General features: G+C 44.7%; 7 non-coding genes and 2 pseudogenes across 7 annotated transcripts; all 9 read right to left on the bottom strand.

Moving 5' to 3' along the window:
• Window positions 1–1,100: 1,100 nt before the first annotated feature.
• Window positions 1,101–1,291, bottom strand: LOC141198525 (U2 spliceosomal RNA). Its single transcript, XR_012270472.1, has one exon. It is a non-coding gene; the product is annotated as a U2 spliceosomal RNA (small nuclear RNA).
• Window positions 1,292–2,406: 1,115 nt separating this feature from the next.
• On the bottom strand, window positions 2,407–2,597 carry LOC141198514 (U2 spliceosomal RNA). The gene has a single exon (XR_012270461.1). It is a non-coding gene; the product is annotated as a U2 spliceosomal RNA (small nuclear RNA).
• Window positions 2,598–3,712: 1,115 nt separating this feature from the next.
• On the bottom strand, window positions 3,713–3,903 carry LOC141198502 (U2 spliceosomal RNA). The gene has a single exon (XR_012270450.1). It is a non-coding gene; the product is annotated as a U2 spliceosomal RNA (small nuclear RNA).
• A 1,109-nt stretch (window positions 3,904–5,012) lies between these two features.
• On the bottom strand, window positions 5,013–5,203 carry LOC141198490 (U2 spliceosomal RNA). The gene has a single exon (XR_012270439.1). It is a non-coding gene; the product is annotated as a U2 spliceosomal RNA (small nuclear RNA).
• Window positions 5,204–6,318: 1,115 nt separating this feature from the next.
• LOC141198521 (U2 spliceosomal RNA) lies at window positions 6,319–6,509 on the bottom strand. Its single transcript, XR_012270468.1, has one exon. It is a non-coding gene; the product is annotated as a U2 spliceosomal RNA (small nuclear RNA).
• Window positions 6,510–7,624: 1,115 nt separating this feature from the next.
• On the bottom strand, window positions 7,625–7,815 carry LOC141198479 (U2 spliceosomal RNA). Its single transcript, XR_012270428.1, has one exon. It is a non-coding gene; the product is annotated as a U2 spliceosomal RNA (small nuclear RNA).
• Window positions 7,816–8,930: 1,115 nt separating this feature from the next.
• LOC141197963 (U2 spliceosomal RNA) lies at window positions 8,931–9,106 on the bottom strand (annotated as a pseudogene).
• A 6,231-nt stretch (window positions 9,107–15,337) lies between these two features.
• LOC141198466 (U2 spliceosomal RNA) lies at window positions 15,338–15,528 on the bottom strand. The gene has a single exon (XR_012270416.1). It is a non-coding gene; the product is annotated as a U2 spliceosomal RNA (small nuclear RNA).
• Window positions 15,529–16,643: 1,115 nt separating this feature from the next.
• Window positions 16,644–16,772, bottom strand: LOC141197996 (U2 spliceosomal RNA; annotated as a pseudogene).
• Window positions 16,773–17,577: the final 805 nt, after the last annotated feature.

Below are 17,577 nucleotides of genomic sequence, written 5' to 3'. Positions count from 1 at the left end.
CAAACTACGGAGCCACCCAAGGATCCTGAAAAGTCCATTTGTGGAGATGAGCTCCTGGACTCCCGTTAAGAAGACATGTTGTCAACCTCTAGATCCCTTACATGCCTGCACTTTTCGGCTTGCTGCTGCTGCAATCCACGCGTTTTAGATCTGCATAACTCCACCTCTTTAAACACAGCACCTTCACCCCCTGCTGTTCCCACCCGCCTCAACACCGTTGGAAGGGAGGAGAACCAATTAAGGCGGGGGGTGGGGTGGAACGAGCAGCTGTCTACCCTTAGCAGGAGGGCTCCTGATTACATACCTCTCCTGCTGCTGCTGCTGCTGGCTGTCCAGCAGCAGACTGAAGGTGGCTGCTGCTGTGCACAGGTATATAAAGGCTCAGAGCCTATTATGACACGCGCAGCCAGCGTTCCATTGCCACATTCCATCTACTGCAGGCAGGATACCTGGCTGGCTGAATGTCGCTGAGAAGCTCACAGAGACCGCCATAAGCAACAGTTTAACAGAATGCCACAGACTAATCAACCAAACTTTTTGGGTTGGGTTCTCTTTTATAGTCTGCAGGCATTAAATGAAAGAAGTCAGTGTTCCAGCAGAAGGAGACAACGTTTCAGAAAAGGCATTGTAGCAAACCAAAAAAGAAATTTTAAGCGCAGCAGAGTAACCAGCGCACATACCTGTTAGCTCAGGTGAGTTTAAAAGGCTGCTGTTGATAACAAGGGCATTTGCTAAATAGATGGTGTGTGTGCAACAATATACTGAAAGGTCAATTATATTGTGCAGCTTATCTCACCACCTGTAGTTATTTAGGTGAAAGCTCCAAAATGCTTGCCTAATATGTCTGTTTATCCAAAAGGAAGTAAAAAGGGAGAGCTAGAAAGATAGCATTGCATCACATTACATGGCAATGCAATGCACAGTTGCTGAAGTTGAACCAAAATGAGCTTGTAATCTGGCTTCTGCAACTTTGAACATGAAAAATCCAATGAGGAGAAGAAAAGCAAAGCCAAAGAGTCCATCCCAAAATCCGACAAACAAGCAAAATGAACAAAAAACATTGAATTCAATTCTTTCTGATTTTAGAAACTGCATTAAAGAAGGGGTGCACCGGTCCTGGAGATACTGCAATACCAGGTCAATGCGTGGAGTGGACAGAGCAAGCTCTTTTTCCATCTCCCTGTTCTAAAAATCCATTTAATATATGGTCCCCAGATAGGGGACGTATCAGATATTAAACTGATAAGAACAGATACTACACTTGATCTTAGCCAAAAGGCCGAGAAGCGATAACCAGAATTGGTTTCAAACTACGGAGCCACCCAAGGATCCTGAAAAGTCCATTTGTGGAGATGAGCTCCTGGACTCCCGTTAAGAAGACATGTTGTCAACCTCTAGATCCCTTACATGCCTGCACTTTTCGGCTTGCTGCTGCTGCAATCCACGCGTTTTAGATCTGCATAACTCCACCTCTTTAAACACAGCACCTTCACCCCCTGCTGTTCCCACCCGCCTCAACACCGTTGGAAGGGAGGAGAACCAATTAAGGCGGGGGGTGGGGTGGAACGAGCAGCTGTCTACCCTTAGCAGGAGGGCTCCTGATTACATACCTCTCCTGCTGCTGCTGCTGCTGGCTGTCCAGCAGCAGACTGAAGGTGGCTGCTGCTGTGCACAGGTATATAAAGGCTCAGAGCCTATTATGACACGCGCAGCCAGCGTTCCATTGCCACATTCCATCTACTGCAGGCAGGATACCTGGCTGGCTGAATGTCGCTGAGAAGCTCACAGAGACCGCCATAAGCAACAGTTTAACAGAATGCCACAGACTAATCAACCAAACTTTTTGGGTTGGGTTCTCTTTTATAGTCTGCAGGCATTAAATGAAAGAAGTCAGTGTTCCAGCAGAAGGAGACAACGTTTCAGAAAAGGCATTGTAGCAAACCAAAAAAGAAATTTTAAGCGCAGCAGAGTAACCAGCGCACATACCTGTTAGCTCAGGTGAGTTTAAAAGGCTGCTGTTGATAACAAGGGCATTTGCTAAATAGATGGTGTGTGTGCAACAATATACTGAAAGGTCAATTATATTGTGCAGCTTATCTCACCACCTGTAGTTATTTAGGTGAAAGCTCCAAAATGCTTGCCTAATATGTCTGTTTATCCAAAAGGAAGTAAAAAGGGAGAGCTAGAAAGATAGCATTGCATCACATTACATGGCAATGCAATGCACAGTTGCTGAAGTTGAACCAAAATGAGCTTGTAATCTGGCTTCTGCAACTTTGAACATGAAAAATCCAATGAGGAGAAGAAAAGCAAAGCCAAAGAGTCCATCCCAAAATCCGACAAACAAGCAAAATGAACAAAAAACATTGAATTCAATTCTTTCTGATTTTAGAAACTGCATTAAAGAAGGGGTGCACCGGTCCTGGAGATACTGCAATACCAGGTCAATGCGTGGAGTGGACAGAGCAAGCTCTTTTTCCATCTCCCTGTTCTAAAAATCCATTTAATATATGGTCCCCAGATAGGGGACGTATCAGATATTAAACTGATAAGAACAGATACTACACTTGATCTTAGCCAAAAGGCCGAGAAGCGATAACCAGAATTGGTTTCAAACTACGGAGCCACCCAAGGATCCTGAAAAGTCCATTTGTGGAGATGAGCTCCTGGACTCCCGTTAAGAAGACATGTTGTCAACCTCTAGATCCCTTACATGCCTGCACTTTTCGGCTTGCTGCTGCTGCAATCCACGCGTTTTAGATCTGCATAACTCCACCTCTTTAAACACAGCACCTTCACCCCCTGCTGTTCCCACCCGCCTCAACACCGTTGGAAGGGAGGAGAACCAATTAAGGCGGGGGGTGGGGTGGAACGAGCAGCTGTCTACCCTTAGCAGGAGGGCTCCTGATTACATACCTCTCCTGCTGCTGCTGCTGCTGGCTGTCCAGCAGCAGACTGAAGGTGGCTGCTGCTGTGCACAGGTATATAAAGGCTCAGAGCCTATTATGACACGCGCAGCCAGCGTTCCATTGCCACATTCCATCTACTGCAGGCAGGATACCTGGCTGGCTGAATGTCGCTGAGAAGCTCACAGAGACCGCCATAAGCAACAGTTTAACAGAATGCCACAGACTAATCAACCAAACTTTTTGGGTTGGGTTCTCTTTTATAGTCTGCAGGCATTAAATGAAAGAAGTCAGTGTTCCAGCAGAAGGAGACAACGTTTCAGAAAAGGCATTGTAGCAAACCAAAAAAGAAATTTTAAGCGCAGCAGAGTAACCAGCGCACATACCTGTTAGCTCAGGTGAGTTTAAAAGGCTGCTGTTGATAACAAGGGCATTTGCTAAATAGATGGTGTGTGTGCAACAATATACTGAAAGGTCAATTATATTGTGCAGCTTATCTCACCACCTGTAGTTATTTAGGTGAAAGCTCCAAAATGCTTGCCTAATATGTCTGTTTATCCAAAAGGAAGTAAAAAGGGAGAGCTAGAAAGATAGCATTGCATCACATTACATGGCAATGCAATGCACAGTTGCTGAAGTTGAACCAAAATGAGCTTGTAATCTGGCTTCTGCAACTTTGAACATGAAAAATCCAATGAGGAGAAGAAAAGCAAAGCCAAAGAGTCCATCCCAAAATCCGACAAACAAGCAAAATGAACAAAAAACATTGAATTCAATTCTTTCTGATTTTAGAAACTGCATTAAAGAAGGGGTGCACCGGTCCTGGAGATACTGCAATACCAGGTCAATGCGTGGAGTGGACAGAGCAAGCTCTTTTTCCATCTCCCTGTTCTAAAAATCCATTTAATATATGGTCCCCAGATAGGGGACGTATCAGATATTAAACTGATAAGAACAGATACTACACTTGATCTTAGCCAAAAGGCCGAGAAGCGATAACCAGAATTGGTTTCAAACTACGGAGCCACCCAAGGATCCTGAAAAGTCCATTTGTGGAGATGAGCTCCTGGACTCCCGTTAAGAAGACATGTTGTCAACCTCTAGATCCCTTACATGCCTGCACTTTTCGGCTTGCTGCTGCTGCAATCCACGCGTTTTAGATCTGCATAACTCCACCTCTTTAAACACAGCACCTTCACCCCCTGCTGTTCCCACCCGCCTCAACACCGTTGGAAGGGAGGAGAACCAATTAAGGCGGGGGGTGGGGTGGAACGAGCAGCTGTCTACCCTTAGCAGGAGGGCTCCTGATTACATACCTCTCCTGCTGCTGCTGGCTGTCCAGCAGCAGACTGAAGGTGGCTGCTGCTGTGCACAGGTATATAAAGGCTCAGAGCCTATTATGACACGCGCAGCCAGCGTTCCATTGCCACATTCCATCTACTGCAGGCAGGATACCTGGCTGGCTGAATGTCGCTGAGAAGCTCACAGAGACCGCCATAAGCAACAGTTTAACAGAATGCCACAGACTAATCAACCAAACTTTTTGGGTTGGGTTCTCTTTTATAGTCTGCAGGCATTAAATGAAAGAAGTCAGTGTTCCAGCAGAAGGAGACAACGTTTCAGAAAAGGCATTGTAGCAAACCAAAAAAGAAATTTTAAGCGCAGCAGAGTAACCAGCGCACATACCTGTTAGCTCAGGTGAGTTTAAAAGGCTGCTGTTGATAACAAGGGCATTTGCTAAATAGATGGTGTGTGTGCAACAATATACTGAAAGGTCAATTATATTGTGCAGCTTATCTCACCACCTGTAGTTATTTAGGTGAAAGCTCCAAAATGCTTGCCTAATATGTCTGTTTATCCAAAAGGAAGTAAAAAGGGAGAGCTAGAAAGATAGCATTGCATCACATTACATGGCAATGCAATGCACAGTTGCTGAAGTTGAACCAAAATGAGCTTGTAATCTGGCTTCTGCAACTTTGAACATGAAAAATCCAATGAGGAGAAGAAAAGCAAAGCCAAAGAGTCCATCCCAAAATCCGACAAACAAGCAAAATTAACAAAAAACATTGAATTCAATTCTTTCTGATTTTAGAAACTGCATTAAAGAAGGGGTGCACCGGTCCTGGAGATACTGCAATACCAGGTCAATGCGTGGAGTGGACAGAGCAAGCTCTTTTTCCATCTCCCTGTTCTAAAAATCCATTTAATATATGGTCCCCAGATAGGGGACGTATCAGATATTAAACTGATAAGAACAGATACTACACTTGATCTTAGCCAAAAGGCCGAGAAGCGATAACCAGAATTGGTTTCAAACTACGGAGCCACCCAAGGATCCTGAAAAGTCCATTTGTGGAGATGAGCTCCTGGACTCCCGTTAAGAAGACATGTTGTCAACCTCTAGATCCCTTACATGCCTGCACTTTTCGGCTTGCTGCTGCTGCAATCCACGCGTTTTAGATCTGCATAACTCCACCTCTTTAAACACAGCACCTTCACCCCCTGCTGTTCCCACCCGCCTCAACACCGTTGGAAGGGAGGAGAACCAATTAAGGCGGGGGGTGGGGTGGAACGAGCAGCTGTCTACCCTTAGCAGGAGGGCTCCTGATTACATACCTCTCCTGCTGCTGCTGCTGCTGGCTGTCCAGCAGCAGACTGAAGGTGGCTGCTGCTGTGCACAGGTATATAAAGGCTCAGAGCCTATTATGACACGCGCAGCCAGCGTTCCATTGCCACATTCCATCTACTGCAGGCAGGATACCTGGCTGGCTGAATGTCGCTGAGAAGCTCACAGAGACCGCCATAAGCAACAGTTTAACAGAATGCCACAGACTAATCAACCAAACTTTTTGGGTTGGGTTCTCTTTTATAGTCTGCAGGCATTAAATGAAAGAAGTCAGTGTTCCAGCAGAGGGAGACAACGTTTCAGAAAAGGCATTGTAGCAAACCAAAAAAGAAATTTTAAGCGCAGCAGAGTAACCAGCGCACATACCTGTTAGCTCAGGTGAGTTTAAAAGGCTGCTGTTGATAACAAGGGCATTTGCTAAATAGATGGTGTGTGTGCAACAATATACTGAAAGGTCAATTATATTGTGCAGCTTATCTCACCACCTGTAGTTATTTAGGTGAAAGCTCCAAAATGCTTGCCTAATATGTCTGTTTATCCAAAAGGAAGTAAAAAGGGAGAGCTAGAAAGATAGCATTGCATCACATTACATGGCAATGCAATGCACAGTTGCTGAAGTTGAACCAAAATGAGCTTGTAATCTGGCTTCTGCAACTTTGAACATGAAAAATCCAATGAGGAGAAGAAAAGCAAAGCCAAAGAGTCCATCCCAAAATCCGACAAACAAGCAAAATGAACAAAAAACATTGAATTCAATTCTTTCTGATTTTAGAAACTGCATTAAAGAAGGGGTGCACCGGTCCTGGAGATACTGCAATACCAGGTCAATGCGTTGAGTGGACAGAGCAAGCTCTTTTTCCATCTCCCTGTTCTAAAAATCCATTTAATATATGGTCCCCAGATAGGGGACGTATCAGATATTAAACTGATAAGAACAGATACTACACTTGATCTTAGCCAAAAGGCCGAGAAGCGATAACCAGAATTGGTTTCAAACTACGGAGCCACCCAAGGATCCTGAAAAGTCCATTTGTGGAGATGAGCTCCTGGACTCCCGTTAAGAAGACATGTTGTCAACCTCTAGATCCCTTACATGCCTGCACTTTTCGGCTTGCTGCTGCTGCAATCCACGCGTTTTAGATCTGCATAACTCCACCTCTTTAAACACAGCACCTTCACCCCCTGCTGTTCCAACCCGCCTCAACACCGTTGGAAGGGAGGAGAACCAATTAAGGCGGGGGGTGGGGTGGAACGAGCAGCTGTCTACCCTTAGCAGGAGGGCTCCTGATTACATACCTCTCCTGCTGCTGCTGCTGCTGGCTGTCCAGCAGCAGACTGAAGGTGGCTGCTGCTGTGCACAGGTATATAAAGGCTCAGAGCCTATTATGACACGCGCAGCCAGCGTTCCATTGCCACATTCCATCTACTGCAGGCAGGATACCTGGCTGGCTGAATGTCGCTGAGAAGCTCACAGAGACCGCCATAAGCAACAGTTTAACAGAATGCCACAGACTAATCAACCAAACTTTTTGGGTTGGGTTCTCTTTTATAGTCTGCAGGCATTAAATGAAAGAAGTCAGTGTTCCAGCAGAAGGAGACAACGTTTCAGAAAAGGCATTGTAGCAAACCAAAAAAGAAATTTTAAGCGCAGCAGAGTAACCAGCGCACATACCTGTTAGCTCAGTTGAGTTAAAAAGGCTGCTGTTGATAACAAGGGCATTTGCTAAATAGATGGTGTGTGTGCAACAATATACTGAAAGGTCAATTATATTGTGCAGCTTATCTCACCACCTGTAGTTATTTAGGTGAAAGCTCCAAAATGCTTGCCTAATATGTCTGTTTATCCAAAAGGAAGTAAAAAGGGAGAGCTAGAAAGATAGCATTGCATCACATTACATGGCAATGCAATGCACAGTTGCTGAAGTTGAACCAAAATGAGCTTGTAATCTGGCTTCTGCAACTTTGAACATGAAAAATCCAATGAGGAGAAGAAAAGCAAAGCCAAAGAGTCCATCCCAAAATCCGACAAACAAGCAAAATGAACAAAAAACATTGAATTCAATTCTTTCTGATTTTAGAAACTGCATTAAAGAAGGGGTGCACCGGTCCTGGAGATACTGCAATACCAGGTCAATGCGTGGAGTGGACAGAGCAAGCTCTTTTTCCATCTCCCTGTTCTAAAAATCCATTTAATATATGGTCCCCAGATAGGGGACGTATCAGATATTAAACTGATAAGAACAGATACTACACTTGATCTTAGCCAAAAGGCCGAGAAGCGATAACCAGAATTGGTTTCAAACTACGGAGCCACCCAAGGATCCTGAAAAGTCCATTTGTGGAGATGAGCTCCTGGACTCCCGTTAAGAAGACATGTTGTCAACCTCTAGATCCCTTACATGCCTGCACTTTTCGGCTTGCTGCTGCTGCAATCCACGCATTTTAGATCTGCATAACTCCACCTCTTTAAACACAGCACCTTCACCCCCTGCTGTTCCCACCCGCCTCAACACCGTTGGAAGGGAGGAGAACCAATTAAGGCGGGGGGTGGGGTGGAACGAGCAGCTGTCTACCCTTAGCAGGAGGGCTCCTGATTACATACCTCTCCTGCTGCTGCTGCTGCTGGCTGTCCAGCAGCAGACTGAAGGTGGCTGCTGCTGTGCACAGGTATATAAAGGCTCAGAGCCTATTATGACACGCGCAGCCAGCGTTCCATTGCCACATTCCATCTACTGCAGGCAGGATACCTGGCTGGCTGAATGTCGCTGAGAAGCTCACAGAGACCGCCATAAGCAACAGTTTAACAGAATGCCACAGACTAATCAACCAAACTTTTTGGGTTGGGTTCTCTTTTATAGTCTGCAGGCATTAAATGAAAGAAGTCAGTGTTCCAGCAGAGGGAGACAACGTTTCAGAAAAGGCATTGTAGCAAACCAAAAAAGAAATTTTAAGCGCAGCAGAGTAACCAGCGCACATACCTGTTAGCTCAGGTGAGTTTAAAAGGCTGCTGTTGATAACAAGGGCATTTGCTAAATAGATGGTGTGTGTGCAACAATATACTGAAAGGTCAATTATATTGTGCAGCTTATCTCACCACCTGTAGTTATTTAGGTGAAAGCTCCAAAATGCTTGCCTAATATGTCTGTTTATCCAAAAGGAAGTAAAAAGGGAGAGCTAGAAAGATAGCATTGCATCACATTACATGGCAATGCAATGCACAGTTGCTGAAGTTGAACCAAAATGAGCTTGTAATCTGGCTTCTGCAACTTTGAACATGAAAAATCCAATGAGGAGAAGAAAAGCAAAGCCAAAGAGTCCATCCCAAAATCCGACAAACAAGCAAAATGAACAAAAAACATTGAATTCAATTCTTTCTGATTTTAGAAACTGCATTAAAGAAGGGGTGCACCGGTCCTGGAGATACTGCAATACCAGGTCAATGCGTTGAGTGGACAGAGCAAGCTCTTTTTCCATCTCCCTGTTCTAAAAATCCATTTAATATATGGTCCCCAGATAGGGGACGTATCAGATATTAAACTGATAAGAACAGATTTTGCGTTTATATTTAAAATATCGTAGTCTTTATCTTTTCTTCAGAGCTTTAAAATAACATCTTCCATAGGTGATAGTTCCATATACTCAGGGCTCTTTTCTTTCCAAGCTTCTTCATATCCATTAGGTAGTACATATAAATTTCACTTAATGCCAGTCTTATACAATCCTTGACTTCTATATAGTCTCTTTTAAACAACAATATGTTTCTGGTCTTCCATAGAGCACTTTTAACACAACTCAAAGTGCACCATAAAACTCTCTCTTTTTCTTTCGTCATGTTTGGTAAAATCCCATATAAAACCACTTCATGGCTTAAAAAATTAAGACCAGATAAAAATTTTAAAAGCTCACCACAGTCTTTCCACACTTGCTGTGCAAAATCACAATTCCAAATAAGGTGCATAGTAGTCTCATCATTATTGCACTGATGCCTCGGGCAGGTTTGTATAGTGCTAAGTCTTCTTTTATACTGGAAATCACGAGTCGGTAAACATTCCTGCACAATCATCCAAGCTAAGTCTTTATGTTGATTCATCAGGTAAGGTGCATTTGTTAAATTCCATATTTTAGTGACTCTGCTATATGAATAATGGCTTATGGGCGTCAAAGTTTCTTTCTTTTTTAATTGCTGCAGCAGCTTCCTTGCATTCTTCAATGTCTCCATCTCAAAAGAATCTAGGCCATATAATCTGATAACTTTCTCCAGGATGGCATATTGTTGTGGAGGTGATAACAACACTGGGCTTGTTAAAGAAATGGATATCCACTTTCGCCTCCTAAAAATGTGGCCAGCTGCATATCTTAAAAAATGTGCCCAAGGGCTTGAAGCAAACATATATTTAAAACAGAGGCTAAAAAACTTGGAGTATAAAAACAGTTTGACGTTGGGAACATCCTTACCACCAAGGTGGTGCATCTTGTACATTGTTTCTCTCTTCACCTTTTCGAACTTAGAGTTCCACACAAATTCAAACAGCATTCTCTGTAATCTTCTCGCTGTAAGGTCACTTGGGGGATAAACATAACTGAGATATAACATGACAGGAAGCAGAAGGGCCTTAATAATTAAAACTTTACCTTCGATTGTTAATTTTCTTAATTTCCAAAAGTCAATCTTCTTTTGTATTTTGTCCCTTACTCCATCCCAGCTCTTCATTCCATCATTCTGTCGATCAAAAATCACGCCCAGAATTTTAATCTTCTCTGACTGCATCGGGAGATCAGGGATGGACACATCCGCCCAATTGCCACGGACAAAACAATCACATTTCTCAATGTTTAACTTAAAACCTGAGGCTTCACAAAAAAAATTGGTCGTTCTTATAGCTCTCCTGAGAGCGGCAGGTGATGAACAAAAAATAGTAATATCATCCATGTAGCCCATTACCTTCACATCTCTTCCATGTCCTCCAGGGATAGGGACACCTTTAATCACTTTATCCTCTCGTAGCATAGATAAAAGAGGCTCTATTGCACATATAAATAGCACTGGGGACAAAGGGCAGCCTTGCTTCACACCTGAATGCAAAAACACTTCATTAGACAAAAATCCATTGATTAAAATTTTACTAAAAGAGTTCTTATATAAAAGTGCCACTTGCTTGATAAAAATTTCAGGGAAGCCCATTTTTTTTAAAACCAACCATAAAAAACAATGAGAGACACGATCAAAAGCCTTTTGAAAATCCAACGATAAAATTGCTAAGTCTTGCTTCCTGGATTGCTGGTACCATATGACATCGCGGATGGTATTGAGATGCTCCGCAACTCCTCTTCCTGGCACCCCACATACCTGGTCTTCATAAATAACTTTGGATAAAACTTTTTTAAAACGGTTCACTAAAATTTTGGACATCAACTTGTAATCAACATTCAACAGTGTGATTGGTCTCCAGTTTGCCAGATGGGATTTGGCTCCTTTTTTAAAAATCAGGGAGACCAGACCACTTCTCCAAGATATAGGCAGGATATCACACTTAAAAGCTTCTTTGATTACTAAAAACAAGTCGGGTTTTAAAAAATTCCAAAATTCACGATAAAATTCAACAGGCAAACCGTCAGAACCAGGGGTTTTCCCATAGGAAAAACTTTTGATAGCAGCATCTACTTCCGACAAGGTGACTTCAGTGCATAACAATTCTTGGTCTTCGCGGCTCAGACTATTTTTTAATGAATTAAGGGCATCTTCAGTAAAAGACTGGTCTATAGTTTTCTCATTAAAAAGCTGCTGATAAAACTGGTGAGCTTGGTTGAGCATACCTTCAGTTGTAGTTTCACCCTCTAATTCTGTTATCATTTCCTTAGCAGCAACTACTTTTTTAAAAAAAAATCTTGAGCACTTTTCATTTTTCTCCATCACTTCAATTTTTGAGTTATAAATTATTTCCTTACCCTTCGACTCTATACTCTTTTTAATTTCTTTTTTTGTTGCTTCAATTAAATCGTCCATTTCAAGTCCCACATCTCTTAGTTGATAACAGGTCTGCAATTTAGTAATAAGCCTTTTATGCCAAGCGGACTTTTCTCTTGCATTGGCTATGCTGACCTTGATAAAAAAACTTTTTATCTTCATCTTGCTGTATTCCCACCATTCTAGCAGAGTTAAAAATTTTTGTTGTTTTGTTCTTAAATAATTAAAAAACGCTTTAAAATCTGTTCTTACCTTAGGATCTTGTAACAATGTTGTATTTAGCCTCCAAACTCCTCTTGCCTTGACAAGCCCAGGTAATTCTAACTCTGATAGCAACATCTTATGATCTGAAAAAATGTTTGGGATTAAGACAACAGATTTGACATTCACATATTGGGACATGAAAATAAAATCAATACGAGATTTAGAAGAAGAGTTCTCCCAAGTATAACCGGGATCATTACTACGGATCTCTTTCCAGGAGTCTCTAAGAAAAAAATCAGTTAACAAATCCTTTAGTTGTTTCTCTGTTTTGTCTTTTTTAGGAACGGTGGAACTCCCGCTTCTCCCTTCACCAGGCAAGACACAATTGAAATCCCCACAGAACATCAGAGGCGATGAACCAGGTAGGTAATATTGCACATCTTCAAACAACTGATGTCTCTCTTCCTTCACCGGAGAAGCATAAATGTTCAAAAGTCTAAAGTCCACACCTTTAAAACTAATATTTAAGAAAAGAGCACGTCCAGAAGAAATGTCCACAAAAGAGTTGATTTTAAAGTCATGCGACCTAAACAGCACTCCAATGCCAGAGGAACGATTTTCATTATCTCCGGACCAGATAGAGGGCCCATGAGGCCAATCTTTTCTTAAATCTGCATAATTCATATCAAAGTCAATGTTACATTCTTGCAAACAAAAGACATCACAGTCCACTGTTGACAGGTAGGAAAACAAAGCAGCCCTTCTTGTAGAGCCCCTTATACTCCTCACATTGAGCGAGGCTACTTTAATTGATGAGGTCATGATAGGTTAGTTCAGGTCACACTACTGTCAGAATCAGACATAAAGCCCACCGATGTTAACGGGCTCTGCACTTCTGAGTCCGAAAAAGAAATGTTTATAGGGTCTGAAGGCCTTGGCTCCTCAGGAGGGGCAGCGGGAGCCATTGGCTTGTATTGCAGAAGACTTGGTTTTAATGGACACTTCTTGGAAGTCTCCCTGGCCACATTCTCATCAGACCTATCATCTGTTTTCCTTTTCCTACGAGTTTCCAGCTCCATTGCTTCTTCCTCCGAGCTAAATGTCCCGATTTCAGCAGAGGGACTCCCCTCCACCACCATATCACCCGGATCAGAATCAGCAGCCCAGTCCTTAGATGAAGCTTCCCTCCTCTCAGGACGGACAGGTTTCTCAGCTGGAGGTTTCTGCATAGACGTGGGCTTATGCGCAGCAGGAATAGGAGAACTGGCAGGTTTTCCCTGTGCAGCAGGCACTGAAGTGCTTGTGGACCCGCCTACAGGGGGTTGTGTTCGCACAGTAGATACAGGAGCACCGGTGGGACCCCCCTTAGCAGCAGGAGCAGGAGGGTTGGTTGGCTTCCTCTGTGCAGCAGGTGCAGACGTACCACCTGATGTACTAGCAGGCTTGGTCTGTAGAGCAGGTACTGGAGAGCTAGAAGACTGCCCCCGCGCTGTAGACGCACCCGCAGGAGCAGGAACAGCAGAGGGTTGCCTCTGCCCCCCGGGAGCAGATGGAGGCACACGGGCAGGTTGCTTTGCCAGCGTTTCAGCATAGGTTTCCGCCTTTTTCTTCAAAGGACACTCCCGGAAGGAGTGACCTGGGACCCGGCAGATGTTGCACACCATCTCATTGGTACAGTCCATTGTGGCATGTCCATGCTTGTAGCACTTCTTACAGATTGCCACCTCCTCCTTGCAGTTCTCATAAGTGTGACCGAAACACATGCATTTCCGGCAGAAGAGGGGCATGTCCGGGTAGAAGAGGCGCCCCCGCTCCCTACCGATCAGGAAACTTGACGGAGGATGACGCTGACCACCAATGCCATTTGGATCTTCACAAAATTTAACAAAAAATTTATGCTTTCCCGTCCAGAGGTTTTCCTCATTCATGACCTTGTGGGAATACCGCAGTTCTGGGAAATAGTTTTGAAGAAAGCAAATAATATTAACTAAGGGAACATGAGGGTTGCTCATCTGAACCACGAGCGGCTTCTCTCCACCGGAGTAAAGGATGACAAAGGTGAGTCCTTTAAGATCCTCATCTGAAAGGTGCAGGTGAATCTGGCGGAAGAGGTTCTGGCACGCATACTCCGACTCCAGAGTCAAAGTGAAGGAACCGGGGCGATCTTGAAGGGCCAGGATGTCTTCCCTCTTTACTCCTAGGATCTCCAGCAGCACTCTCCTCACGAAAAACTTCAAGGTCATCTTCTCCTTGGATGCATCGTCCACTTCGATCTTGAAAGAGTTCTTGATGCGAAGGTCACCAGCTCTGGCATAGCGCACTGCGGCCGCTACTGCTGATGCCATCTTCAAAAGGTAGATAGGGTCGATCGCCTTCTTGGTTTCTTTGCGTATCTGCCCCCTAAAGCAGCATGAGGCTTAAGACGGCTTTTACACCGCCGATGCCTCAAGGCCAAGGGCACGATTGGCTTAGAATCCTTCTGGCAAGATGTGGTATCTTAGCCAAAAGGCCGAGAAGCGATAACCAGAATTGGTTTCAAACTACGGAGCCACCCAAGGATCCTGAAAAGTCCATTTGTGGAGATGAGCTCCTGGACTCCCGTTAAGAAGACATGTTGTCAACCTCTAGATCCCTTACATGCCTGCACTTTTCGGCTTGCTGCTGCTGCAATCCACGCGTTTTAGATCTGCATAACTCCACCTCTTTAAACACAGCACCTTCACCCCCTGCTGTTCCCACCCGCCTCAACACCGTTGGAAGGGAGGAGAACCAATTAAGGCGGGGGGTGGGGTGGAACGAGCAGCTGTCTACCCTTAGCAGGAGGGCTCCTGATTACATACCTCTCCTGCTGCTGCTGCTGCTGGCTGTCCAGCAGCAGACTGAAGGTGGCTGCTGCTGTGCACAGGTATATAAAGGCTCAGAGCCTATTATGACACGCGCAGCCAGCGTTCCATTGCCACATTCCATCTACTGCAGGCAGGATACCTGGCTGGCTGAATGTCGCTGAGAAGCTCACAGAGACCGCCATAAGCAACAGTTTAACAGAATGCCACAGACTAATCAACCAAACTTTTTGGGTTGGGTTCTCTTTTATAGTCTGCAGGCATTAAATGAAAGAAGTCAGTGTTCCAGCAGAAGGAGACAACGTTTCAGAAAAGGCATTGTAGCAAACCAAAAAAGAAATTTTAAGCGCAGCAGAGTAACCAGCGCACATACCTGTTAGCTCAGGTGAGTTTAAAAGGCTGCTGTTGATAACAAGGGCATTTGCTAAATAGATGGTGTGTGTGCAACAATATACTGAAAGGTCAATTATATTGTGCAGCTTATCTCACCACCTGTAGTTATTTAGGTGAAAGCTCCAAAATGCTTGCCTAATATGTCTGTTTATCCAAAAGGAAGTAAAAAGGGAGAGCTAGAAAGATAGCATTGCATCACATTACATGGCAATGCAATGCACAGTTGCTGAAGTTGAACCAAAATGAGCTTGTAATCTGGCTTCTGCAACTTTGAACATGAAAAATCCAATGAGGAGAAGAAAAGCAAAGCCAAAGAGTCCATCCCAAAATCCGACAAACAAGCAAAATGAACAAAAAACATTGAATTCAATTCTTTCTGATTTTAGAAACTGCATTAAAGAAGGGGTGCACCGGTCCTGGAGATACTGCAATACCAGGTCAATGCGTGGAGTGGACAGAGCAAGCTCTTTTTCCATCTCCCTGTTCTAAAAATCCATTTAATATATGGTCCCCAGATAGGGGACGTATCAGATATTAAACTGATAAGAACAGATACTACACTTGATCTTAGCCAAAAGGCCGAGAAGCGATAACCAGAATTGGTTTCAAACTACGGAGCCACCCAAGGATCCTGAAAAGTCCATTTGTGGAGATGAGCTCCTGGACTCCCGTTAAGAAGACATGTTGTCAACCTCTAGATCCCTTACATGCCTGCACTTTTCGGCTTGCTGCTGCTGCAATCCACGCGTTTTAGATCTGCATAACTCCACCTCTTTAAACACAGCACCTTCACCCCCTGCTGTTCCCACCCGCCTCAACACCGTTGGAAGGGAGGAGAACCAATTAAGGCGGGGGGTGGGGTGGAACGAGCAGCTGTCTACCCTTAGCAGGAGGGCTCCTGATTACATACCTCTCCTGCTGCTGCTGCTGCTGGCTGTCCAGCAGCAGACTGAAGGTGGCTGCTGCTGTGCACAGGTATATAAAGGCTCAGAGCCTATTATGACACGCGCAGCCAGCGTTCCATTGCCACATTCCATCTACTGCAGGCAGGATACCTGGCTGGCTGAATGTCGCTGAGAAGCTCACAGAGACCGCCATAAGCAACAGTTTAACAGAATGCCACAGACTAATCAACCAAACTTTTTGGGTTGGGTTCTCTTTTATAGTCTGCAGGCATTAAATGAAAGAAGTCAGTGTTCCAGCAGAAGGAGACAACGTTTCAGAAAAGGCATTGTAGCAAACCAAAAAAGAAATTTTAAGCGCAGCAGAGTAACCAGCGCACATACCTGTTAGCTCAGGTGAGTTTAAAAGGCTGCTGTTGATAACAAGGGCATTTGCTAAATAGATGGTGTTTGTGCAACAATATACTGAAAGGTCAATTATATTGTGCAGCTTATCTCACCACCTGTAGTTATTTAGGTGAAAGCTCCAAAATGCTTGCCTAATATGTCTGTTTATCCAAAAGGAAGTAAAAAGGGAGAGCTAGAAAGATAGCATTGCATCACATTACATGGCAATGCAATGCACAGTTGCTGAAGTTGAACCAAAATGAGCTTGTAATCTGGCTTCTGCAACTTTGAACATGAAAAATCCAATGAGGAGAAGAAAAGCAAAGCCAAAGAGTCCATCCCAAAATCCGACAAACAAGCAAAATGAACAAAAAACATTGAATTCAATTCTTTCTGATTTTAGAAACTGCATTAAAGAAGGGGTGCACCGGTCCTGGAGATACTGCAATACCAGGTCAATGCGTGGAGTGGACAGAGCAAGCTCTTTTTCCATCTCCCTGTTCTAAAAATCCATTTAATATATGTGACGCGCCCCCTGGGACATATTCCTTTTTGAGGGGAATACCCGGCACCGGATCAGATGGGGGGTTGTAGTCTCCGAGCGGCTGTGACCCGGCCCGTGCCCAGGGCGTCAAACTCAGTGTTATGTGGCAGTCCTACAGATGTAATTAAGAGTTCTTTTGTGTCGACTACGCCACCCGTTGTGATGCGGTCACTGTGGCCGCCGCTGCAGCAGGGTCCGCTGAGGCTGATGGTGGGTGCGCAGCTTGGTGGGATAACCCCCAACGGGAGGGGTATAGCCTCAGGGGGGACAGGTGCAGAGGATGGGGGTTGTGGTGGTGCAGTGCAGACGGCAATGAAGACAGAGTCGGGTTGTGCAGTTAAGGGTGTTTACTTACTGCAGATGTTGTACTGGTCACTCCAGCTTCGAGTGACCACCCGAGCCGTGCTGCGTCCACCAGGTCCTGGATCCAGCCAACCCCCAAACAAGTCCGGAGCGTGGCCCTGAGCTCTCCTTCTGTCCCGTTCTCTGGCCGTCCCCACCAGTGATCCACCTAGGTCCAGCTCCCTCGGGCCTTCTGTTGGGACACCCTTGGCCTTGGGTTCCCTGACCCTTCATGTGGTGTGCCTTCGGGGTGGATGTGGTGGGTGGCCGTGGCAGATGCTGCCCACGGCCTCCGGTCTCTGGCTAGGGTGTGTTTTATGCCCCCACCAGCTTGGGTTCCGGTACCCTGTGCCGACTCTTCACCCGGGGATTTAAGTTGGGTTCTTGGAGTCCTTTTCTGCTGTTTCCCCCTCTGGGTCTCTCTCTCTTCTCCTCTCTCACTCTGGGTCTTTCTTCTCCTTTGCT

The sequence above is a fragment of the Phyllobates terribilis genome, unplaced genomic scaffold, assembly GCF_046119375.1.
Source record: "Phyllobates terribilis strain yellow unplaced genomic scaffold, ASM4611937v1 Scaffold_94__1_contigs__length_6153435, whole genome shotgun sequence".
Lineage (NCBI taxonomy): Eukaryota > Metazoa > Chordata > Amphibia > Anura > Dendrobatidae > Phyllobates > Phyllobates terribilis.
The sequence above is the reverse complement of the archived record's forward strand: the minus strand, read 5'-3'. Positions and strand labels throughout refer to the sequence as shown.